The sequence below is a fragment of the Ochotona curzoniae genome, unplaced genomic scaffold (assembly GCF_017591425.1).
Source record: "Ochotona curzoniae isolate NIBS_2020 unplaced genomic scaffold, NIBS_Ocur_1.0 scaffold_3171, whole genome shotgun sequence".
NCBI lineage: Eukaryota > Metazoa > Chordata > Mammalia > Lagomorpha > Ochotonidae > Ochotona > Ochotona curzoniae.
In genome coordinates, this window is record NW_024467104.1 from 3,606,861 (window position 1) to 3,632,624 (window position 25,764).

Here is a 25,764-nt window from a genome sequence, read left to right on the forward strand (position 1 = left end):
CGCTGATGTCTTTTTAGTAGATTTGTAAGCTTAGGGAAGTTCCATAATTTTTCAAGTTTCAGTGTCATGATCATAAAATGTAGAAAATAATAGTCATATCTACTAGGTTTTAATGAAAGTTCAGTGGCTTGCTATAAAGAGGGTGCTTAGAATAGTACTTGTTGAAATAAGCAGCATCTAATCGATAGTTGTTTTTTGTTGTCTCACTAATAACCACCAGTTCAGCTGTCATTGCCCCAAGTCTGGTTGTTATGCATGATATCTCTGTCTCCTTCTCTCTATCACATAGCTAATCAGTCACCAACCTCACACATTCTACCTGTAGAAATATTGTTTCTGCCTTCATTGCCACTATTCTCTTTTTAAAATCACCACAACTAATTGTACTATTTATTTAGCTTCCTTTTTTTTCCAGCATCCAATTACACCTTCTGCTAGCCATTCTCTATCCAACAAGCAAGCATAGCTCATCAAATTTGATATGTAACTAAATCATCTTTGAAGAAAAGCAACTCTTGGGAACAGAATCTGAAACAACTGCTTATGACATTTAATTGATGAAAATGCTGGTTCAAGAAAGAGGAAATCCTTCCAGATTCCATCAGCCGACACAGTAAGCCTTGAAGTCACCATTCACCCAGATATTTGTGGTCAGTGCTTAGTTGGGGTAGTTGAACAATTTGTTGTGTCCTCCTTCCTCTGCTATGGTACCAGATGTGTTCTGCAGGACCCAAATGGACTGCTATATCCTCTATGTGCATGTGGGCATGTTGTCCACTGCTCTAAGCCCCTGAGGAGGCCCAGTTCTGGCACATGCACTCCACAGTCAGACCCAGATCCTGCTCTTCTTGCCATAGTTGGAGTCCTGGATCCAGCAGTTCAGACACCGAGATCCCCAAAGAAACTTCATCTGAAGTGATCCGAGATCTGACTCTTGTGTGTGCTTGCCAGTATGGAGTCCTGCTCTGTGCATCACCCACATCAGCCTACACACACACACACACTGGTAGTTGCAGTTACTGAGTCAGTTCTAAATTCAGCCCCATTTCTTACACAAACCAATGGATGCTGTGGCCCAGCCCAACCTTACCCACCAAACCCTTGGCACTTACATCCATGGACGGGAAATACAACCTAGTAAAAACCAATTAACCCCCACTAGACCCATCCCCAGCCCTGGTTCCTGTGTGCAAAAGGAAGTGGGCAGCACTGTCCTTCACATGGATGCCTCAGTTCTAATGTGTCAAGTTCTTTCCTAAAGGGCTTCTGAAAGTGTGGTTTTGTTTGGGTTTCTTGTTCTCAGTTGGTATTTCTTCCTGACATCTCCAATGACCACCTCCTCCTTCAGTTTACGGGATTCTCCTTTGTACCCTCATCTTGGTTGTGCCCTCTTGCTGGCAATTCTTTTAGCAACCCATGCTTTCTTCTGTATTGCAAAGGGAAATTGCAGTTATCTGCACAATCATTTATTACCTGAATTTGTTTAATGTTTGTCTCATTGCCAGGCTCTGAATTCCTCAAAGGCAGAGATAAGTTCTTGTTTACTACCTTGTCCCTTTCTGCACCATGAAAAATGCCTACTTCGTAAGTAGTTGGCAAATATTTGCAGAAAGGGACCTCAGATCCTAAGGCAAAATGATATGAATAACACATATTGGTGGCTAATTTTATTAGCTAGACAGTAGATGTTTATATGAGAATGAGTGAGTTGAGATTTTTGCAGGAATTCTGATTGAGCTGGTTTCCATCAGGAGTCAGGTATTTCGACTTTAGAGTTGGAGTTAAGGTGTTCCAAGTGTAAGGAATCCAGTTCAGTCCTTTATGCAACATTTTTCTATTTAGTCAAGCAGATCCACTTTGAGATAATCTACATAACTTTCATTTTACCTTTCTGATAAAAGAATTGTGTAATTCAGGTTATCTGCTTGACTTACTGAAGGTGAACATTGGGAAGTTACTCAAGTACTTAGATGTCTGGAGAAACCACATTATTCAAGGTTTCTTGGCAAATAAAAATTACAGTTTTAACAGCTTCAAGAGGGTCCGGGAGCTATCTCCCAAGACAAGTGTTCCAGTGAAGGGCAAATGGCCCTGGTTTGTGCCCTCCTAGCATTTGTGTGTCCTGGAGTCAGAGAACAAATAGAGCAAGTAGAGTCATACAGGGTTTATGGAAGTTATAAATTACTGGAAGAAACTGTAAAAGAAGAAATACCCTGTGCTCTTACTGTAACCAACCACATGTCATAGTGAGATGGGAAGACAAATTTCAATTTTTATTGCTCCAAATCCTTGAGTTTCAAGATGGAACAGTGCAATGTGATCAGAGCTACTGTCTATTCTGTCCCCATGTCCTTCTCATAGAGATACAAATGCCTTGTATCATTTATCCCATCTCTTTTCTCCTTAAAATGTGGCTGTGTAGAGGAAGCGAAAACTGGGAGAAAGGTATCAAATGTTGTTTGGCAAAGAATTTTTGCAGAAAATTTGTTCAGATTACTGGTTCCGGAATGTACGTCATGTCATACTAACCGAACTGGTCTCTTGTTTTCTTTTGGGTCTTTTTGAATCCTCAAAACAGAGATTTCTAGCATAGATAGCATAGACAGAATAATCATTTTGTGAAGTTTTTGTTATTTGCATTTTTCTCAGGAGAAAATGGGATAAAAAAAGATTGGAATTGGTTGCCTCATTTCTCATTGGCCAAAGATGCCATTTATCCATTCATTCATCCATGGACAGCGGACATCTGGATTGATTCCGTATCTTGGCTAGTGTGAATGGCACTGTAATGAACCTGGGACTGAGGCATCTCTTTCACATGCTAATCACTGCCTTGCATATATCTCAGAGGTGAGACAGCTGAGTCATATCTCCTTTTTAGTATTTCTGAAGAGCCTCTCTATTGCTTTCAGTACGGCTGTACCAATTTGCAGTATCCATAACAGTATATTCTGGGTTCCCTTTTCTCCACAGTTTCATTAGCATTTGTTATTGTTTCATTGTTTTTCCAATATTCATTCTGACTGGAGTGAGCCGAGATCTGTGTGTGTGTGTGTGTGTGTGTGTGTATGTGTATAAACTTTGGAAAGAACTTTATTATAAAGAGAACGGGATTTCAGGTAATTCATTGTTATAATTGTTTTTTTTTTAAATGATTTATTTATTTTTATTGGAAAGGCAGATTTACAGAGAGGAGACACAGAGAGAAAGATCTTCCATCTGCTGATTCACTCCCCAAGTGGCTGCAATGGCCAGAGCTGAGCTGATCTGAAGCCAAGAGCCAGGAGCCTCTTCTGCAGGGTCCCAAGGCTTTGGGCCATCCTCTACTGCTTTCCCAGGCCACAGGCAGGGAGCTGGGTGGAAGCAGAGCAGCCGGGACATGAACTGTACCCTTATGGGATCCCAGCATATGCAAGGTGAGGACTTCAGCCTCCGGGCTTTTTCTCTGGGCCCAATAGTTACAATTCTAAGATCACTGTACCTCTTCCCCATTTCCCTTCTTTATTCTTATTCTTAGTCCCTTATTCTTTTTTAATTTTTTTCAAAAATGTAATTTTAGTCCACTTTATAATGACAGGCTTAATATACCAGGAATCATACTATTCATAGGAGCACAGATGAAGACTAAAAATAATGATCACATCTCAAGTTTGTCCATTTTGTTTCTACACATATTTCTATTTAAATTAACTAGTCTATATTAAAGAAAAAAATTGTTTTAAAAGATTTACTTATTTTTACTGGAAAGTCAGATATATATAGAGGAGGAGAGACAGAGAGGAAGATTTTCCGTCTGTTGATTCACTCCCCAAGTGACTGCAATGGCCGGAACTGTTCTGATCCAAAGCCAGGAGCCAGGAACTTCTTCTGGGTCTCCCACATGGGTACAGGGTCCCAAGGCTCTGGGGCTGTCCTTGACTGTTTTCCCAGGCCACAGCAGAGAGCTGGATGGGGAGTGGGACCACCAGGATAAGAACTGGCGCCATATGGGATCCTGGTGTGTACAAGGTTAAGACTTTAGCTGCTAGGCCAAGGCACCAGGCCATCAAGGAAAATTTTTGAAGTTTGTCAGGGAGAGTCTTTGATCTTGTGGTTCACTCTTCAAATAGGTCCGGAACTATGTCCAGGAACTCACATACTGAGTCCTGTTTTACTGCTCTCCGTGCATAGCAGCCACCGTTTGGATCATAAACAGAACAGCCTGGGCTTGAAATGGCACTGTGAAATGGGATTTGGGCATGCCAAGCAGCAGCAGGGTAACTGACTGCACCCTGGTACCTGGCCTTATGCCAAGGTGTTCAAGTGTTTTTCTTTTAAAGTAGTCTAATAGTTTAAGGCCTTTAAAATCCAATCAGAAAAGAGAACGAAACACTAACTTCTACAGCAAAATGGGTGGGCCTGGAGATCATCGTATTAAGTTAAATCAGACACAGAAAAATAGCAGGTGTGGGACAGAAAAAACCGTGACTCTGAAGTGAAAGTAGTGAATACTAACAGCTGGAAGTGTGGGGTGAGCGAGTGGGGGAAGTGTTTTGGTAATATATCAAAGCGTAATATGTTTTGGTGTTTCACGGCAGAGTAAGATGATGTGGTTCCAACAATGTATAAAGACTTCAAACACAACATAGAAGAAATGGAAATGCTTGTTGTCTGCTATGAAGCTTTGTGCTCTGTGTATATGTTAAAATACTGTACTCATAAAAGTACAAGTACTACATACTAACGTGAAAGTTTAAAACCATTTCAAAATAAATAAGATTTAAAATGATGTGCCATTAAAGGAGAAAGAGACATTTATTGAGGAAATATGTTGGCACATATTATTTCTTACTTTCAAATCTGAGAACTGATTATATTGGTAGTTTTCGAGAAACAAAGTGATCTAAGGCAAAACAGCTGAAAATTAAATGCAGGTAATTGAAGGGGAATCAAAGGCTGTTTCCTATCTCCTCCCAGCCCTATTGCTGTGGAGTTCTGCATGAGTACAAGAAACCCTCTTAGGTGACTCTTAAAAATGTGCCCCTGGACTTTGCCCCACTGAGTTAAAGTCTGGTGATCTACTGGTGATCAAGTATATCTTGGGCTGCCCATCACGATTGTACTTTGCACTTTCCGCAAAGCAGGTTCTCCACCGTATCACTCCTAGCCTTGCATAGGAATCTGAAGGGCCCCATCCAGCCATCTGTGTTGCAACTCTTCTGATGCTGCTGAGGTTGGAGTCACTGAGTTAACACTCTCATCTAAATCATGGCTTCAGCAATCCCACGAGCATGCACTGAGGCTCCCTGAATGTTCTATTCTCCCAGGAACTTCTGAGGAGCCAAGAGAGGAAGGCACAATTCTCAAAGATTCACCAGTGGCGTTTTGTTTGCAGTTCAATAGTGACTAGGAGAATGTCAACTTCCAGCAAGTAGCGAGAAGTCTTTATCCAACTGAAACGTGGTGACTCGTGCAGTTTTTGTTTTTCTGCACGTGGTGCTTTCCACGTATTCCAAGCATGAAACAATTTAGAGAAGCGCAAGCAGAACACATTCCTAGAAAATAAAGGCAGTTAGCAAAAAGTGCTTTGAAGAAGCAGTCAGGCATAAATTGATCCTAAGTGGGGCAGCCACGTTCAGTTTACAGTTTCAGGGGTTTATTAGCTGGCAACTGGCAGTGTAAAAGGCTTTGTGAAACTAGAGTCATCTTTTTCCTTTATGCGTGATTTTGGCTCTTTCTGAGCCGGAGTCAGGTACAAAACTGAGCTTCAAGTTTTGCTGTTTGAATGTATAATTTTCTACAAATTTTTTTGAGCCTTTTAGTGTTCACTAGTTTCAGCAGATGGTTTTTTTTTTTTCTGATTTCTGAAGAGGTGTTGATTTCTCTCTTTTGCTCGCCATCTCTTACCAACTCGAGTGACTTACCTAGTTTATCCTCATGATTGGGAAAGAGCTATTTTAAAATTTTCTGGGGTCAGTGTTGTGCAATAGTAGGCTAATCCTCCATCTGTGGTACTGGCATCCCATATTAGCACCTGTTCAAGCCCCGGTTGCTCCACTTCCTGTCCAGCTCCTTGCTTAATGGCCTCAGAGAACAGCAGAGGATGGTCCAATGCTTTGGGATTCTGCACCCATGTGGGAAATCTAGACAAGTTCCTGGTTCCTGGCTTTGTATTGGCTCAGCTCCAGTTGTTGTGGCCATTTGGGGAGTGGGTGGAAGATCTTTTTCTCTCTTTGCCTCTGTCTCTCTAACTCTGTCTTTCAAATAAAATAAGTAAATCTTAAAAAAAAATTCCTATTATCACTCTATACTACAACCACTCAATAGTGGGAAAAAAAGGATTTCTACTGAAGATTTCACCCTCTAGTTCCCACTTATCCTCCTGTCACCTGGCTCATGCTAGCCTCAAGGCCTCAGTAAGAGCATTAGTGCGGAAACAAGGATCTGCATACTTTTGTTCTCACTTCTTATTCTTCCCAAGTCATGAAGTTGTTATACTGCATGTCTGTTGTTTTATTGGCAGTCTCTTTCCTCTGTCTGTGTGTCCCTTATATGGTTTATTTTATGATCATCTGTTCTCACCTGAACTGCATATTTTTCTTCATTTGAAAAGTTACTGGATAGAAATACCACAGATAAAATAAGCTTAACATTTTGTTATTTCTAGAATGTCCTTATCATGGAAATGTAGTGATGGGTGGTGTTACCTTTAGGGTTTATCTTTCCAAGTGTGGCTGAAAACTTCCTTCCGGATATGTTCCTGGTGCCATGAACTGAGGACAAGTAAGAAATGGCATTGTAGCTTCGTAACTGACTAGTGATGCGTTGACACACTCACACAAGGTATATGGGCTTTACTCTGAGACCATCTTCCTTTTGCTCTGCAGAAGGAGTCAGGGCAATCATTGCAAGTATGGGTCTTCACCTCATTGGTGGGTCCAGTAGCTACCCAAATAGGCAGTGAGATTGACCCTGTGTGGAATGCAGATGGTTCTGTGGGTAAGAGCCATGAGCTGTAAAGGCTGTAGTTTCAGTGGCCTCCTGTGAATCAGGGAGGTGTTACAATGGGAGGCTCCTTTAAGCTGAGGGGAGCCCGAAGTAGAGACATCTCACATCTATTTTTCCATCGTAGTTTCTAAGGAATGGTCCTAGGCAGAGAGGAGAGATAAGTCTTCCCATAGACCCTGCATGACACTGATGGGCATGAATCCTCTATTTGCAATTGTTACTGATTCACCTGAATGATCTAATTGTATCTCCCAGGGCTTTTGCAGAGTCCCTTTAAAAACTGATTGACACACTTTGGTGGGAACCTTGTCTGGGAGAAGAATCGACACTGAGTAAAATTCAGAATGACTTTCATTCTGACATACACTTTCAAAAACAAATCTTTCCAGTACATTCAAAAGGGCTCCTCAATTTTCTCTCAGACCCCTGAGCTGTGTCTTCTGGCTACAAGCTGATTCAACTGTCCAGACCAAATTGAAGATCTTAGCTAAATCCAAATATAAGGAATATCAAGAGTTCACATTTCTTTTTTTGCTGTTAGGCACTTCGTATAAAGACCTAACACCACATGAATTGGCTAGAACAGCACTTCCAGGCTTAGGGTGTTGGACTGATATCCGAAAGGAAGTTGTTGATCATGTCATTTTTGGGACAGTTACTCAGCAAGTGAAAACAAACACTATTGATAGAGAGGCTGCCTTTGGAGCTGGCTTCTCTAAGACCCCTGCTCACACTGTCACCTTGACCTCAGGTGTCAACTTAATGACTTCTGTCCAGTGTGATGTCATTGTGACAGGTGGTGTCAAGTTTACATCTGATGTCCCCATTGGCCATTCAAGGGAAATGAGGAAGATGATGCTTGAACCCGGGAAGGCCGAGACTCTCAACCAGTGACTGTCCCTTTATCTCAAAGTTCAGATTAAACTTCCTGTTGCCTGAGCTGCTGGCATGGACTCCACCAGTGAGACCATAGGCCGCTTGGCTTGCCGGCTAGTTGCTAATTTGCTGTGTTTCAACTGGAGCAGGATGAATATCCACTGCACCCTCACAGTCTGGCCAAGAAAGTGCAGGACAAGGGGCTCCTTTCTGACTTTGTGCCCTTTGAAGTACCAGGAAAAGATTACTGTCCCCAAAGACGACAGCATCCAACCTTCCTCCCTGGAGCAGATGGCCAAAATAAAATCTTGCTTTCATCAAGCCCTACAGCACCGTGACAGCTGCAAAGTCTTCCTTCCCGATTGATGGTGCTTCTACAATGCTGATTTTGGCAGAGGAAAAAGCCTTGGCAATGGCGTATAAGCCAAAGGAATATCTGAGAGATTTTGTGTATGTGAATCACAATCCAAGAGATCAGCTTCTGCTTGGCCCTACATGTGCAACCCTGAAAGTTCTAGAAAAGGCAGGATTAACCATGAAGCATATTGATGCCTTTGAATTTCACGAAGCTCTCTCGGGTTAGATTTTGGTTAATTTTAAAGCCATGGATTCAGATTGGCTTGCACAAAACTACTAGGAAAATTAAGGTGGGATTGCTGCCTTTGGAGAAGTGTAATAGCTGGGTTAGATCACTGTCTCTGGGCCACCTGTTCAGAGCTGCTGGCTGTCAGTTGGTCACAGTAGTTCCCAAAAGACCACGGAGGGTGGGGGCCGGTATGGCCTGGGGGCTGCCTGTGCAGCTGGAGGGCAGTGCCATGCTGTGTTAGTGAAAGCTTATCCAAAGTGGCAGATGGGAAGAGGTGACCAGGAGTTCCGTGCCACACTCACACTTGGCAGTGGCGTTTCGCTGCACTCCTTCATGACATCTGTAGTTTCCAGATCCTCTTAGGAAAACATCTTTTGTGGCAACTTATAATTCATTCACCATTAATTAATCTTTTGCTGGAGGGTGGAAATTTAGATTTTGGATGTAGCTGACAGTGGTTTTATAATGTTAACTTGAAAGTAGCATATTTACAGGGAAACTGAGTGGAGAATAAAGGCTATCCATTTATAAGAATGTGAAAACTACATAAAACACTCTAATTTCTCTCATATTATTTTACGTCTATAACACCTGCTAGTTCAACTTGTCTGGAGGTTTTAAATTTTTTCTTTGTACGTATTTCTTTCCAAAATTTCAAAGCAGGACTTATTAGAGACAAAGAGAAAATGTCGCAGGGCAGAAGGATTAATAACCTGAATTTATGTTGCTTGTATTCATACAGCTAAATAAAAGACGCTAATGCAAAACAGAGAGATCAACTGCAGTGTGATTTTAGGAATGTGCACAAACTATGTAGTAGCTACAGGTTTCTTCTGACAGTTATTTTCCTGGGGGTGTAAAAACAGTTTCTAGCCGTTTCAGAATCTTATAAGACCTCTTGGAAACTCTGCTTCCTAGAGCAGGTTTTGTATGGATCAGTTTAGTTGAGAGTTTAAAAAAATTGTCGGTTTTCTAGAATTCACAAAAAAACAACACTGATATTTTTATGAGTATCTTGACATCAAATCAAATTCTTTGTATAAACTTTTAAAATACAATGAATCTCTCCCTTGGTAGCTTAATGCCTTATTTGTTTTCAAATTTATTATGAAGCTTTTCCATTTGAAGGGGAGGATCTAGAATGTTCTTAGTTAGCATCAAAACTGAAAGCAAGCCTGTGGCACTCAGTGTATCTCTAAGCCATGAAATCTGGTTGCAGAGTTCGTTTACACATGTCCAGGTCCAACGCGGCAGTTTTTAGCATTTGTAACATTGGCCAAGCATCGCTAGTCATTCCCAGGTTTGAGTACGCCTGACGCAGCTATGTTACCACTGTCTCCAGGCTCTCCTCTCCTTCCAGTTCCTGCTGAGCACCACGCCCTCTCCTCATAAATTTGCATGTGCTGGATGCTTCATGAAAATGGTTTCATACCATGTGCTGAGCTTCATGGAACATGTTTTTAGTCTATCCATACTGCAGCACTTTTCAATACTTTATTTTATCGTTATAGTGTTTCATCCTCTGGATCTATCACATTTTGGTTAGTATCAACGGTGCTGCTATAGACATATCTGTTCCAGTTTTTGTGTAAACATGCACTTTTATTTTTGTTCGGATAAATACTGAGGGGTGGAATTTCTCGGTCACATGGTAACTCCCTGGTACACTTTTTAAAAAAGATTTGTTTATTTTTATTGGAAAGTCAGAATCATAGAGAAGGAGAGACAGAGAAAGATCTTCATCTGCTGGCTCACTCCTCAAGTGGCCACAACCGCTGCAGCTGAGCTGATTTGAAGCCAGGAGCCAGGAACTTCTTGTGGATCACCCATTCGGGTGCCGGGTCCCAAGGCTTTGGGCCATCCTCAACTGCTTTCCTGGGCCACATTCAGGGAGCTGGAATGAAATTCTAGCAGCCAGGACATGAACTGTTGCACATATGGGATCCCAATGCATGCAAGGTAAGAACTCTAGCCACTAGGCTATCGCACTGGGCCCCTCCCTATTACACTTTTGAAGAACTGTCCCTAAGGTGTGTGTTTTTTTTTTTTTTGTCTTTTAAAAAAATTTCCATTTAATGTAGGCAGTGTTGTTTGGCTTTGTTAAGTTTTCTAACTAGAAATTGAACAAGTCACACATTAGTAATTTCATTAAGAGAGCTTCAGTAGCCATGTAGCAATGAATGACAGTGAGTCATCAAAAAGAGCAGAAAGTTTGATCGTCCTAGATTCTGTAGGCCTATTGCTTTTGAAAGTCACATACTTTCAAATTTTGGCGATGGGACCTTTACATGTCAGGTGATCTGTAAACGCGGTCCTCACACAGACTGTGGGAAACAATGACCATTAGAGATTTCACTGAAATCACTCAAAGTGATGGTATATCATTAATTGGCAGCTTTTTTTAATCTTAAAAAGATGGAAATTCCTTTACTCTTTCGGTATGAACATAAGGACCTATAGGAAGCATATGGCATCTTGGGCTTTTTCTCCTGTAAAGGGCCAATTTGTAATCCCATTCAACAGTGCCCCCTGCAGGGAAGAGGCTTATGGCACCTTGTTGGGATAGGTGGTTTAGAATTTGTTCACATCTTATTTCTTGTTGCTCCTGGGTGTTGGCTTCCTGTTAGTACTTTAGTGGTGTGTTCCAGAGGCATGACACTTTTCCTACAGGCAGACAGCTTCTGGACAGTATGATTTGCAAAATGTGGCTTGCAAAAACTCATATGACCAGTAGATCTCTTGGTCATGGGCCTGCATCTGCACCTATTACGACAACATGAGGTTGGTGTTGAATGACGTCCAGTGGGATCTCATGCTGATGGTGGATTACGTCCTCCAAGCCTGTGGATAGTGGTATTGCTGAAGGTCCTGCATGAATGCTGAAGCATATGGTCAAATTTTCGCCAAGTTTCTGGTTGGGCTCTGTGAATAACATATAGTCTGAGGGACTCAGGGCTGTTTTTTAGGTTGACCATGTGGTAGCAGTGGTTTCTAGAACGGCCTTGATAATAGGATCCTCCCAAGCTATTTGAACCACATAGAGTCATCCCTTGGTATTCTCAGGGCATTGATTCTTGAACCCGTCACAGGTGCTCAAACCCTTTGTATACAATACCATTTTATCTGTGTATATCTATACATATCTTCTTAAATATTTTAAATAATCTTTTACAATACAAAAATGCTATGTTTTGGGTATGCTTTGAGTGTGTTTACTGAAATTCATGTGTTGGTGGTTTGTCTTTGGAACAGTAATATCGAGAAGGGATAGGTCCTTTAAGAGGTGGAGCCCAGTGGGAAGGACTTTAGGAGTGACTAGGATGAGTTAGTTCTTGCAAGTGAGGAAGTTGCTTGAATCTGGCTTCTTGTCTCGTCATGCGATATCTTCCACATGCGCTCCCGTTGTTATACCACCTGCATGTGAGGCTACCTCATCTTAGACTTGAAGCCTCCAAAACTTTGAGCTAAAATACATTGTTTCTTTATAATATGCACAATCTTAGGCATTTTGTTATAGCAACAGAAAGTAGACTAAGACAAAAGCGTGTGCAAATATGGGCGAGACAGGGAGGAATGACAAGAAAGACATTACCATATATTCATTATAGACAGAATTGTTTTTCTGAATCTTTTCAGTCCAAGCTTAGTAAAATCTGTGAATGAAGAACTGGCAATATGAAGGACAGCTGTAGCTTCCATTCTTATTTTTAAGATTTAAGAAACATTATTTGAAAGGCAGAGTTACAGAGAAGGAGAGACAGAGAGGCATAGATCTTCCACTCATTGGTTGCTTTCCAAATGGCTGTAATGGCCAGTGTGGGCCAGGTTGAAGCCAGGAGCCCATATGGACACTAGTTCATGTCTCGCCTGCTCTACTTCCCATCCAGCTCCCTGCTTGTGGCAAGCACTAGAGGATGGCCCAATGTCTTGGGACCATGTACCCATGTGGGAGACCTGGAAGAAGCTGCTGGCTACTAGTTTTGGATTGGCTCAGCTCTGGCTGCTATGGCCACTTGGGGAGGGAACCAGCAGACAGATCTTTTGTTCTGTATCTCCTTCTCTCTGTTACTCTACCTTTCTAATATAAATAAATAAATCTTCTAAAAATTTTCTAGAAGTGTTATATACAGAGAAAGAGAAACAGCAAGGGATATTTTCCATTCACTGGTTCACTCCCCAAATGGCCACAATGGCTGGGGGTGAACCAGGCCAATGACAGGAGCCAGGAGATTTTTCTGGGTTTCCCACATGAACGTAGGGACCAAAGTGCTTGGGCTATAATCTGTTACTTTCCAGGCGCATTAGTAGGAGATGCATCAGAAGTGGAGCAGCCTAAACTCAAACTGGCCCCAGTATGGGATATTGACATTGCAGACAACAGCCTTAGCAGCTGTACCACAATGCAAGCCCCAGTAAGCTATCCTTATGAAGGGTGGACACACCTACCCTTATGAGGCAGATGTGAGGCCAGATGGAAACAGAAGGTATTACAACATCAACTGCCCAAAACAAATCATTTAGCGTTGACTTTTAGCCATTTACAATGTAGCAGATGAAAAAGATTTACAAAGCCAAAGAAGGCTTATTATTGGTCACCAGTCACACACCATCTCTCCTTTTAGTTAGAAATACCTGGCTCTTCTCTAGAGCAAGTCCAAATTAGCGAAAGCAGGAGGGGCAGTCTTCCAAATGCCAGAAAACCCTTCATCATGCCAGAGTCCAAGGCAACATGCACCCAGGGAAGTTGTGAGGAACACACTCCATGTGTTTTTTGCTGGAGTTTATCAGGTGTCCACAATCACCCATTACTTTAAGTAGCTTTTACTAATTAGAAAGCTTTGCTTGTATAGATGCTAGGTAGGTCCAATGAGGTAAGTAGATCAAAAAGCATCATTTGAACATTTCCACAGAAACTCTTCTGTGGGCCTCAAGACTCATTTGGCGGTCTGTGACTTTCAGGTGAGCATTCATTGGCTATCAGAGCCTGGGTATAAGAGGCACAGAGACACTCAACTTCAATCCTGATAACTCTGAATCCACACAGGAGTTCTTACAGGTTTTTATTTTTTGCCTCTTAACATCTCCATTTCAGAGTTCACCTTTTTAAACCTCTAGGTGGGAGAAGGAGTGAAATTGAGCTGAGCAGCTTCAAGGAACATTCCATTCCGGACTCTGCGAACAGATGGGACCTGGATGGTCACTTTTTATCAGCTTCTACAAATCACCAGAAGGCAACATTTATCAAAGTCTCCACAAAAGGCTAATTCTTAGTTAAAGCAATGCTAGGAAATACTTGGTGCTAAAGAGTTTACCTAAACAAATGGATCAGCACACTCTGTGTGCACCTGTTACTGTTTCACTGCTTATGCTTTGGGTGATGGCACCTTGCAAGAGTGACCTGTACAGAACGCTTCATCCCAAACTGATATCTTTTCCATATCATTGCTTTGTGAAATCACTTAGGTTTAGCAGATGAATATCATGGAACTGTGTATATGGACTCTGCCACTGGAAAGAAGAATCTGATGAATGAAGGTAGAGATTTGTTAATCCTCTATTCTACTCATTGCTATGCATGCTGTAAGTACGTAGTTTGCATTTTTTTCATTACTAGGAATGGAAAAGGTTCATCACAAATGGATTGTGAGCTAGAGAATGTGCACTTCATGTTTGAGAAGAGAGCAGGAAGAATCTTGTTCAAGGGTCTAGCCCTTTGTTAAAAGAGAGTTTAGCGTTTCCTTCCTTTTTATTGAAGGGAATTGGAACTAGCCAACGACTATAGGAGATACCAAGAAAAAAGCATCAGCTGAAACAAAGTTGTCTTTCATCACTTTGTGTGAGAGAGTTTGCAGACCTTGAGGTCTGGGTGGGAAAGCTGTTAAATTCAGTAGCAGGATGTCAAGAAAAGCCTTGCAGAGCATATTTAGTGTGAATGTGGTGCTACGGAATTTCGCCTGTGCCTTAGAACCATCTTCCATTTGAATGAACTTACATGTCCATTCTTTCCTTTGAACATGACCTTTCTACTTACTGTCACTTGAATTTTGTAGTGTCTCTGATAGGGAACAGTGCAAACTTTCTATTTTTCAGATTATGGGATAAGGCAATATATATATCTGTATATCTGTATATCTGTATATATTTAAAAGCCTTCAGACCTTGTATATATATAATATATATGGATATATAAATATCTATATAGATATATATGATACCTATATATCATATATATATTTAGAGAGAGAGAGAGAGAGAGAGAGAATGAATGAATTAGGCACAACACACACAAGAGCAGAAGTCTTGTTCACAACACCTACCCCTTTCAGATTTTCTCTTCATTTTAACAGTTTTCATGTTGAGTGACAGTGGAAGATTTCAGGCCAGATTTGAAAGCAGGTCATATACATATATAACTTTTCAAATAAACTCAACTGTGATGAATTCCTTGATTCTTCAACTCCACTTTCACTGCCCTATTGTACTTACTGCAAGGTGCAACCAATTAGGTTCCTGCCACCTCAGAAACAAATCGGCCCCCTACATGGGAGTGGGACTAGATAGGGCATGGGAGGCTAGAATGAGAACTTGCCATTGAGAGGTGTCAGGCTTAGAGAGTGTTGTACCCAAGTGAGCCAATACCGAGGAATGCCACGCACTGATTGAGATTTGAAAGAATATTTAAAAAAAGATTTGAAAGTCCTTTATTGCCAGCAGTGGGGAGGAACTCATGCCCCAAAGACCTCTCGAGCCTGAACTACAGAGCAGCAAAACCACAAACTAGGGGGACTGAGCTAATGTGGAGCTACTTTGGGGGTGAAAAATTACTAACCGCTACTCTCAGCTTTTGGTGCTGCAGCCTTTATTGCTGAACCAAGGGAAACTAATTTTTCTCCTAGTCATGCTAGGACAACCTAACCAGAGGTTTGGGCATTCTTGCCAAGCAGAGTATCTTTCTTGGCTGGATTATAGTCTCATGGTTTGGGGGTACCAAAACCATGAGATGGGGGCCACACACAGCTGAAATGAAGAGACAGAAATTCATTCTAGGTCTCGCACAGTGGTGGCAGAAAACCAAACTACTTGAGCCATCACCATCCTGTTGCAGCGTGGTACATGATCAGGAAGCTGGGATCTGGAACTAGAGCCAGTAATCCAACCAAGACACTGTGATGTGGGCTGAACAACTACCCTGGCCTTCCAAGATGATTCCAACACAGAATACTGCTCTTCATACCAGAGGTGTTGAAAATACTACTTCCTGGCCTGGTGCAATGACTCAATTGGCTAATCCTCTGCATACAAGCACTGGGATCCCATATGGATGCTGGTTCCTGTCCTGGCTGTTCCACATCCCTTTCCAGATCCCTGGCTATGGCCTGGGAAACCAGCAGACAATGATCCAAAGCTTCCAGATTTTGTGCTCACGTGGAAGACCCAGAAAAGGCTCCTGGCTTCAGATCAGCTCAGAAACAGCTGTTATGGCCACTTGGGGAGTGAATCAACGGATGTAGATCTTTCTGTGTTTCTTGCTCTCTGTAAAACTGCCATCCCAATAAAAATATTTTTTAAGAAGAAAAAGCCTTTTTTTTTTTTGCATTGCAATCATTCTGAATCTAACTAAAACATTATTGCTGAGGTTTAAAATAATTTCTTTTTTTCTTTATTTTTTAGTTGAAATATTATTTTGAATTTTACAATTCTATAGGGTCTGGGATTTCCCTACCCCTTGCACATGCAGTGTACTGCATCCTGGACCTGCCCAGCCTATTCCCAGATTCAGTACCTGTGACTGTTGGCAGGTTACATGGTCACACGTAGCTTAGACCATCACCACCCAACTCTTGAGCTAACTGCGGGACTTGCATTTCCACAGGATTGGGCCCACACATCCCCAACAGAATCTACTCCTGGACCTGGTTCTCTCACATGCTGGTTAGTGTCATGGCCCTGTCTAATGCGACCCGTCCCCTGTTACAACATTCAGTCTGGTACTGGGATCTAGTCCTGCTAGACAGGACCCCAGCCCTAGCTTTTGTGTGGATTCGCGTGTGGTGGTCAGCAATGTTTCATGCTAAAAATCCTATCTCAAGACTGCTATGTGAGCTGGTGCATTGGTCTGACCAATACAGATCTTCTGGTCTCTCCCCTCCAAACCACCAGGTCTCAGTTGTCTCACCTACCTGCAAGTACAGTGGCCCTGTTGATTGGAGTCCCTCAGGATTCATTCCTCATCTATATTTATGGTGGCTTTATCCATTGATGTCCCTAGGCAGTAATTCCACTCCCCTAGGTCCTCAGAGCTCGTCCCCCAGGTTAGGATGGCTCTAGCTGCCTTTAAGCAGCCAGGCTGGGCTGCACCCCTCGCCCCACCAGCCCAAAGCAGCCAGTGGTGTTGAGGGTCCTGTTTGCATGCCCAGCCCTACAATGATTTCTTTAGGTTTCTTCTTTTTCCTCAAATGATGTTAATTTTTCCTATATGCTCACTGAATATGCATAGCTCCTACTATGTATCAAAAAATAAAACATTCCTGGGGGGCAGAGCAACTAATGGTATGGGATATTCCTGCTGTGTAATGGCCCAGGCACCTTCAAATATACGAATCCAAGTAAAATCTATATCTTGTATCTAGGTGTATAGATCTATGAACTACTTACCCATCATTATCTATCCATCTATACATTTTTTCTAGTAAAGGGATTTATTTTGAAATCTTGTGTTCAGTTTTGCAGCTTTGATGGAGTTTTAGTTGCTTTCCTAAAAGTACTGATAAAAACTATAAACATATAATACCACCGTAAATAGTAAGGATGAGCAGATTACAGGGAAGCAGTGGGAAAACACGTTTAGGAGGGGGGCTTTTAAAATGTTATTTGAAATGCAGAATTAGAGATTGAGAGGAGAAATAGATCTTCCAGGGATTGGTTCATCCCCCAAATGGCTAAAAGAACCAGGACTGGGCCAGGGCAAAGCCAGGAGCTTCATCTGAACCTGCAGACTGGGTTCAGGAATCCAAGGCCTGGGACAGCATCCACTGCTTTTACTGGGCACATTAACAAGGATCAGAATTGGCACAGTCAGAACTAGAACCAGCACTCATATAGATACATTATAGGCAACAGTCTAACCTGTCATTCCACAACACAGGCTCTTGGGAGGGAAGTCTTAAAATTATTATTCCTGATACAAAATCAGGAACTCTGGCACTAGGCATATAAACTAGGGCTGTGCAAGAGTTCTCTTTAAACCAGAGCCTAGGAGAGCAGCCAAGCCTGACACTGTGATCTCCATTCCTTAAACACAGTCTTGGGGAAGCAATCAGGGTGATGGGTTACAGAAAGGAAAAGTAGAGCAAAACTTTTTTTGAGATAGACATAGCTTTAGTTGTTTGCAAGGCAAAAAAGTGATCACAAGAAATAAGGTGCCAGGTTATAATCAATGTTTGATCCTAGGCTGCTTCCTCATCAAGAAATAAGACTGTTACTTGTGGAGAGAAGAGAGGTTAAGACCACTGTTACTTCAGATTTCTGTTACTTGAATTCAGGCAAGGGTGACTTAAACTTTAGGCAAGTCAGAGTCCATCTAGATTGAAGACAAGTTCAACAGCCGATCTGGACTTTGGAAAAACTCTGCCTTGTACCTAGGATTTTATTGTATACCCTACCAAGTTGTACAGACTGTGCTTGAACTATTACCATAAAACATACAATCAAGATTCGCTCAATAGCAACATTGCTTCTAAATTTAACATTATGACCATAGGTTGACGGAATGCATGCAGGCATGCCATATTTGGAGCAACAAGCTCAGTTATCACAGAATCTTTGAGATCCAGAAGGCAAGCAGCATTGTTCAGGAGAACACTGTCCGAATGTTTGACAGAGTAGCATTTCAGCTGAGTTCAAATCCAACTGCTTAATACAAGATCAATAGATATATATAAACACGTATATACATATACTTATCTAGAGGAACTAAAATGGAGGCAAGTATACTATGAAGTAGAGATACACTGCAGTGCTCATTTCTACCTCTGATTAAAAGATGGACTCCCAATGAAACCATTAAATATATTGACTATTGTCAATTCTATTGAATGCTGGACTTCCTATCATATTCTATACCTACAATGTCATGACACACTTAAAAGAAGAATGATGGACTTGTGGCTGTTATTGACAGACCATATTGTTGTTGTAATCATAATTACTATTATAGGAAAATATAATAGTGAATGTTACTATAAGTAGGGAAGACAGCGAAAGGCAGGGGGATGGGGAAGGTGGGAGGTGAAATCCCTGAACCTAAGGAACTGTATCATGAAAAAAATAAAAAAATAAAAATAATTTGATTAGAAAATGTACATAGACTTTTTCCTTCATTCTTTCAAGCTCTGATTCTCATGGGTTTCAGTTCTTATTGTCTTCCATGTGAGCTTACCGGCCATGTTGCATGTAACTAGGACTTGTGCTTCACTGTTGAGTATTCAGTAGTTACTAACAACAAGGTTAGTAATAAATATTTCTCCAGCTCCTCCTCGTCTAGAAACTCAGCTCAACATCTTTGAATTTTATGTAGCTTAGCAGAATAGGAAATGTAATAAAAAAACACATATACTATAAAATATCATTTTATTCATAAATTTGTGGATTCACAGAGTGCTAAAATCATTGATGCCATCTCAAAGGTATCATAAAAGGGATTACAATAGATTAAAATGAGTTTAAAACATGCAACTATATTAAAATAAAATGTCACATCATTTTAAGAAGGTGGGACACTGTATGTTGCTGAAGAGTGTCCATGGACAGAAATTATAAAATGCAATGATCGAGGGATAGATTCGAAGGCAGCTGGAAAGAGCTGCTGCTTGGCTTGTAAGCTGTTGACTGTGGAAAAACACAAAAGCTCATAAGCAACTGATATTTGTCATTTCAAAGACCCAAGTTTCATAGCTAGTGTTGAAAAGGGGAAAATGCCTTTAAGTTCATAACTATGGGAATGGAGGCAGTTGAAACACATAGGCTAACTTTAGATTAGAATCTTTTCTATAACTCCCATATCTGAGCTACATCACCAACAGTCCAGATTTTTTAAAATGGGAGCAACAGATCTTGTTTCTTGAATATTATAGAAAAAAATTAGAGAACGTATCCAATGTTTAAAGTCTGTTTGAATTGGATTCAATGATAAAACCCAAATAATTTAGCTTACATACTTCCTTCAGAGGCTCCTCCCCAAGTTTAAGATATTTTAGTTTCCATTTGAAAGGTCAGAATAAAATAAATTGACAGTTCTTGAACATATCAACCCCTTCTTCCATTGTGATCCTCCTTTTGGACTCAAATTCTCAGTGCTGAGTTTCATTAAATGAAATCATAACTCACAAAGGATGTTTTTTTAGGATGAGAAGGAAATAGGATTATTAAGGATAGGGTTTTCCTTAAATTAATATTAAATATAGTGTGATACACAGTTCAAGGGAGGAAATCTCCATATACCCCTGGTTGTATATCTTCACCACTGAACTGAATCTTTTTTTTAGGGGAGTTTTATAGTTTACCCAATTTTACTTGCTCCCAGTACCTTATTTTAGTCACAAAATACTCAGTTGGACACATTGAATGGTTGGTGTTGTGCATATCCTTACCCAGTTATCTAGGAAGTGGGGTAAGCCACATGTTGTGCACATTCTGTTCTGTAGCAAGAACCATTGTTGAGCAGGAATCCTCACTTCAGTCTTATTAGGTGTAGTATAGGAGCTTTCAAAGGAAAGGAGAAAAAGGAATTAAAATGCAATACAAAGGGTTAAGAGCTACTCCAGGGATCGAATTTCAGCATAAGGTATGTTATTTAAACAGCTACAACTTTTAAAAGAATAACACCTGCTTATATTTTTTGATTGGTACCCCAGACTACATCTTTTATTGTGGAATAACAAATAAAAGCCGTAGAAACTTTTCTATCAAATTGGGAAAAACTATTTCTGGAAGATCTTCCTAGTGCTTTATGATAATTTTTGATTGAAAATAGTAGTGGTTCTAAGGTAAGAGGTTCCTAGAATCTCTCGATATCTTGTTAATAGGTTAATAAAACTAGTGAAGTCCTATAATTTCAGAGATTGTATTTTAATTAGGCTGGAAGATGAAAGGCAAGAGCCTACTAACCAGCCAGGAAGATAACATAATGAAGTAAAATAATGGCTTTGAGCCATTTTACCAAGAATTATATCTTTCTAATTGTGTGAAAATGGTAATTACTTAGTGTATGTATGCCCAAATTCCTCTGAGACTTGCAATTCTACAACCTCTTGTCCCTGGGGTTAGCAAATATAGTACATTTATTTCAGGGTAGATTCATAGGAGACCATTCAGCTGTGGATCTAAGGTCTAATTTTCCAACTGACTTTATTAGAAATAAACTGTCTTCTACACAATGTATTACATAATTGATTTCAAGTTCTGGGGTGGGGGTGGGGGATGGATCATGGCTTATTCAATTATGTAAGTCTTAATTTTTCTGTCAGACCCAGAGCTTCTTGAATTGTGGAAGGGTCAAGAATCAATCTGCATACTTAAGAAACTACTGCAGATGCTATGATATAATGAGTTAGGTTTAAGGGCATGTTTGAGGCAAGGTTCACTCTTGCCTTTGTAATTTTGTAGAACTCCTTTAGGGTTGAATGGTAACTTGGTGTAAAGATGAAATAAGATACACAGTCTTGCTATAAAGCTGAGAAGCTACATAAAAATTGTTACTCAAGGGTAAGTTGTGATACAATCTAACAAAAAGTTATCAATATTTGCAGAAGGAATGAATGGCTATTTTGTACTTACTTGGGAATTAAACACTTCAACTGGACTTGAGCAGCAAATGGTCTAAACCTTGGTACATAGGTAAGCCAGGAATGAACGACAACTGCATCAAAGAAAAACTGTTGGCAAACAAAATACATATTCATTTCCCACAATATACTTTAATAAAAACCTGCCCAATTAGTATCTCCAAAGACTTAAACATTTATCCTAATTAACATGATTTGAATTCTTTAAAATAAAAAGCTTTGTTGGAGAAAAATAGAACAGATTGTTACAATTATCTCCAAAGAAAAAGTACTTGATTTAAACAAAAAGTGACATATATTTATATAATTTGAGTAACACTGGAATGGGAGTTAAGGGAACAACTTGACCCTGAAAACATTCCATTCTCAGATGGAAATTCCAGGGAAGAAAATCTTCATAGCTACATAGAACAAGGTTCTGCAAGGAAAATATTTATGGTATCTTTAAACTGAGATATAGTCTTTATTTCTGATTTCAAAATCTTAAACAATTAAGTCAAAAAAGTTAGTTAGAATGAGATAATTATGCTAACTAGTTGAGTTTTTGATCCTAAAAAGTGTGAAGAGTTTTAAAATTCACATAAGGTACATATCATAAAAATCATGCATATATTTCAAGTTTTTAACACCAAGATAAAATTTTTATCTATCATGTTTTCCATTATCATTTGAAATTTCCTAGTGTGCCTCCCGTAGAGAGCATTTGAGATGTGTTTTTTAACCAACAAATGAGCTACAATTTTTATGATCATATCCTGAGTTCAATATCTGTTACTACTTGCATTTCCATCTTCGCTCTCCATTATTTATGCTATTGAGATCATGTGTGTGATTTTCAATACCCACATTACTAGAAAGATTCTAATATATTATTACCTACAGCATACATTTATTAACTGTACAATATCCTGTGGATGAATAATATGCTTCTTAGGATCCCAATGATTTATTCACCCAGCTATTTGAATCAAGAGGGAAGAAAGAAAAGGCAATTTTCACAATAGGAGGTGCCACTTGTGCATCGTCCACACTTAGGCTATCTCAGTTGTAAGAATCCTAATCTCCTTCACGGAAGGCTGCTTAGATGATGGAGGTGTGATTATTTAGACCAGATTCCATCAACCTTAACGTTATTGAAATTTTAACTTAATCTTGTGCTTTGGTGGGGGCTTGACAGCAGCTCTGGTCTCCCCTAGCCAGATGAAATACCAGCCCTTCAGCTGGAACAATCAAGATTGTTTTCAAACACCACTAAGTGTCTCCTGGATGGCAATTCCATCCTTACGTAATAGGAACTGATTTAGGCTGTTACCAAGGGTCCTAGGAGTGGCAACAACATTTAAGTACTGGCAGTGTCTCCAGTGCCTTGCATTTTCCTCATGGTGGGTATGGTGGAACATATCTGAGTCACCCACACCCTGCTATGGGAGACACAGGACTGATATAATATTCATGGGCCAGTGAAGGGGACCCACTTAAATAACTTCACAATAGAAGCAGGGCCAAGTGCAAGGCAGAACACATTTAGTCCTTTGTTTAAGGTAGTAGGAATTAAGCTCAATTTGGTTATATTATACTTACTGTGGTGTAGTAGAGACCTTCTGTACCAAAACTTCCCAGTATTGCTTGCTTTGATATTGAAATATTATGGGTGCAGTTTCATTGCTCTTGGCATATTAGAGAATAAGTAAATTTAATTTCTAGCTTTCTAAATAATTACTTCTCTCTGATTCTCCTGGTAAATTTATTCATTAATTTATTTATTTTTATCATTGTTTCATATTCTGGTCTATTTATGCCAGAAACCTAATTTAAAAAATAAAAGCAGTCAGTTTATTAAAGTTGGAATCAGCAAAGCTGACTTCAGCCTCAACTTTAAGTTTGGTTACATTTCTGATCTTTAGGCCTCAATTCCTTAAGCCAAAAAAAAAAAATGGTGATGGTTTCAGTGTCCTAGGAATATGAGGATTAGAAAGTGGACACTCAGTCATGCTGTCAGGTAATGGGCGCTACACCCAGCGACGGTGAGCTTCTTGAGTTAAAGGCCATTGCCATTGAGTTTTTTTACTCTCAATATACTATACAAAGTAGGCAAATGGGTGGTAAATAAAAATATAGCAGTTTCTTCCTGTTCCTCTTAAGCTTTTACCCCACCTGTGGCACCAATTTGGCAATACCAGTAGTACATTACATAAAGAACAAAGTAATATTCCCAAAGAATTTTCAGATGGTACTGGGCAAAATGATTGCTCCTTACCTCTTTCACAATTCCACAGAAAGTAATGGGATAGCGAAAGTGTAATTCTTCAGTTTGCACTCGAGTTGGTGGACAGCCATTCCCTAGAAATAATTCTTCAGGAGCTAAAACTTCATATTCAGAAAACAGTGCCCTTTTAGCTACGGCAAGGAAATAAAAATGGTTGCATTCCACCAACACTGTTAAAGGAGGAGAAAAAAAAATCAGTGGAAAATTGATTCAACGAACAGTTCAAAGAAATTTGAGCAGGCTTCAGTCACATGAGGGAATAGCCCAAATAAAGCTTTTGGAGTTCACTAGGGCAACATTCAACATGTAAGGCAAACACCCACACACACACACCCACACCCGCACACACACATACACACTTTGTACCAAAGTGACTCAGTAGCCATTCTAAAGCTAAGCCTGCCAATAACCTCCAACTGTCTAATATGCCTCTTTTGCCACCAGGGACAAACTCAAAATTTTGTCAAGGTCACCAACACTTGACAGTGATTAATATTTACAAAATAATCTACATACTCATTTTTTGAAACTTTACATTTTTACTACCAAATTTGAACATTTAAAATTTAATTTGAAATTGAGTAAGTGTCCTTTGCCTTTCGTATATGAGAAAAACAGATGCTTAGGGCTTCATCACGACTCCTTCTCCAGCTCCCTCGTGGTCTTAATCACAAACCCAATATTCCATTTCTAGCTTTCACACAGCCACATTTTTCTGGTAACTGCTAGTAACTCCACAAAAACCACCACTCTGTTAGGTCATTGCCCTGTGCTATGAGGAATTGGAAAGGTTTACTTCTGGAGACTACCTGTTGTAGGAAGAAGGGTCCTCTTATGTACTCCCCTTCATTTAAAAATCCCCCCTTTTTGTGTCTACCACTTTAGTCTCCTCCAATCAGAATCTTCATATTCTGCTCATCCTGGTTATGTTTTAGTAGTATGAACACAAATGATTATTTCTGAGATAAAGGTATTTTAAAAACTTTTTTTTCTTTAGCAGTATTTTCTGCTCCACAACACACAAGTGTAGGGAAGGAAAAAGCTACTCCTAAGGCCTCCTTTAAATGCACCTCCCCCGTCCTTGAAGAACACCATCAATTTTGTTGTATGCATTCATAATCCAGCCCAGGTTTCCTTCTAAGCAGTTAAAACAATGTATATTTGCAAGGTTTTAAAGTTAACATCTCTCTCCCTGAAAGTTACCAAATATTCAGTCTGCAGGGTATAAGGTTTTATAGAGGACTCCCTACCCGATTCTCTTCAGGTGCAGCAAAGAGAACATGCAACACTCTTGGAGAAACAAGCAGCCTGAAAGTGCCCCAATAGTTCTTTGAGACACATGGGATGTGGGAAGACCCTGAGCCATTTTGGGACATGAGGGGCAGTTTATGCATCAGCTAGGTAGCTTTAGGGAACCAGTGAGGTACATACAATGAAATAGCACAATGATGGGCTTGTGATTGTTTTTGAGGGATTACAAGATTGTGATAATATAGGGGAAATCAGTGGGGATAAGGGATTTGGGGAACAGGTGAGTAGATTTGGGAACAGGAGAGGGGACATCCCAGAGCCTATGGAACTGTATCATTAAACAAACAAACAAAAGGAATCCAGTACAACAGTGATCCTCTGGAGGGGAAGAGAGGCAAATAGAGAAGGAAGGCCAGCTAAGAATGTGTGCTTGAATAACTCTACTGTGAAGCAGTGAAAGAACAAATGAACTGCCAGTGATGGGAAGAGACAGTCTGGTGGAACAGCAGATAGCCCAGCAACAACTTAGTGGGCAGTTTCAGTAGCTCCCAAGATATTGGAATAAAAGAGAGTAAAAATGAGAAACCTCAGAGGAAATAAACACGAGTAAACACCTTTTAAATATTAGCTGATATGATAAACACAGTACTAGTGAAAATGATTAAGTCCTTAAATTTTAGGGTAACACAATAAATTTTCACAACCCAAACCCAATGGTACATAGTCATTGAGATACTACCCCTTCAAGACAGCACTGGTTGAGGTCCACTCTAATACCTGGCTGCTGCCCAGAACACATCCGCATCAAAGAAACAAGTAGCAGCAGAATTTCCAACGCGATAAAGACTTTCATTATGCCAGCCCTGGGCTAAGGTCTTCTCACACAACAGGAAGTTGAGAGGAGCTGGGAAGCCTTCAGTATTTTTAAACCTGAGGCCACACTCAGATGTAGCTAA

The 25,764-nt window shown here is 40.3% G+C and overlaps 1 pseudogene; it reads left to right on the top strand.

Moving 5' to 3' along the window:
• Positions 1 to 7,331: 7,331 nt before the first annotated feature.
• Positions 7,332 to 8,812, top strand: LOC121172299 (annotated as a pseudogene).
• Positions 8,813 to 25,764: the final 16,952 nt, after the last annotated feature.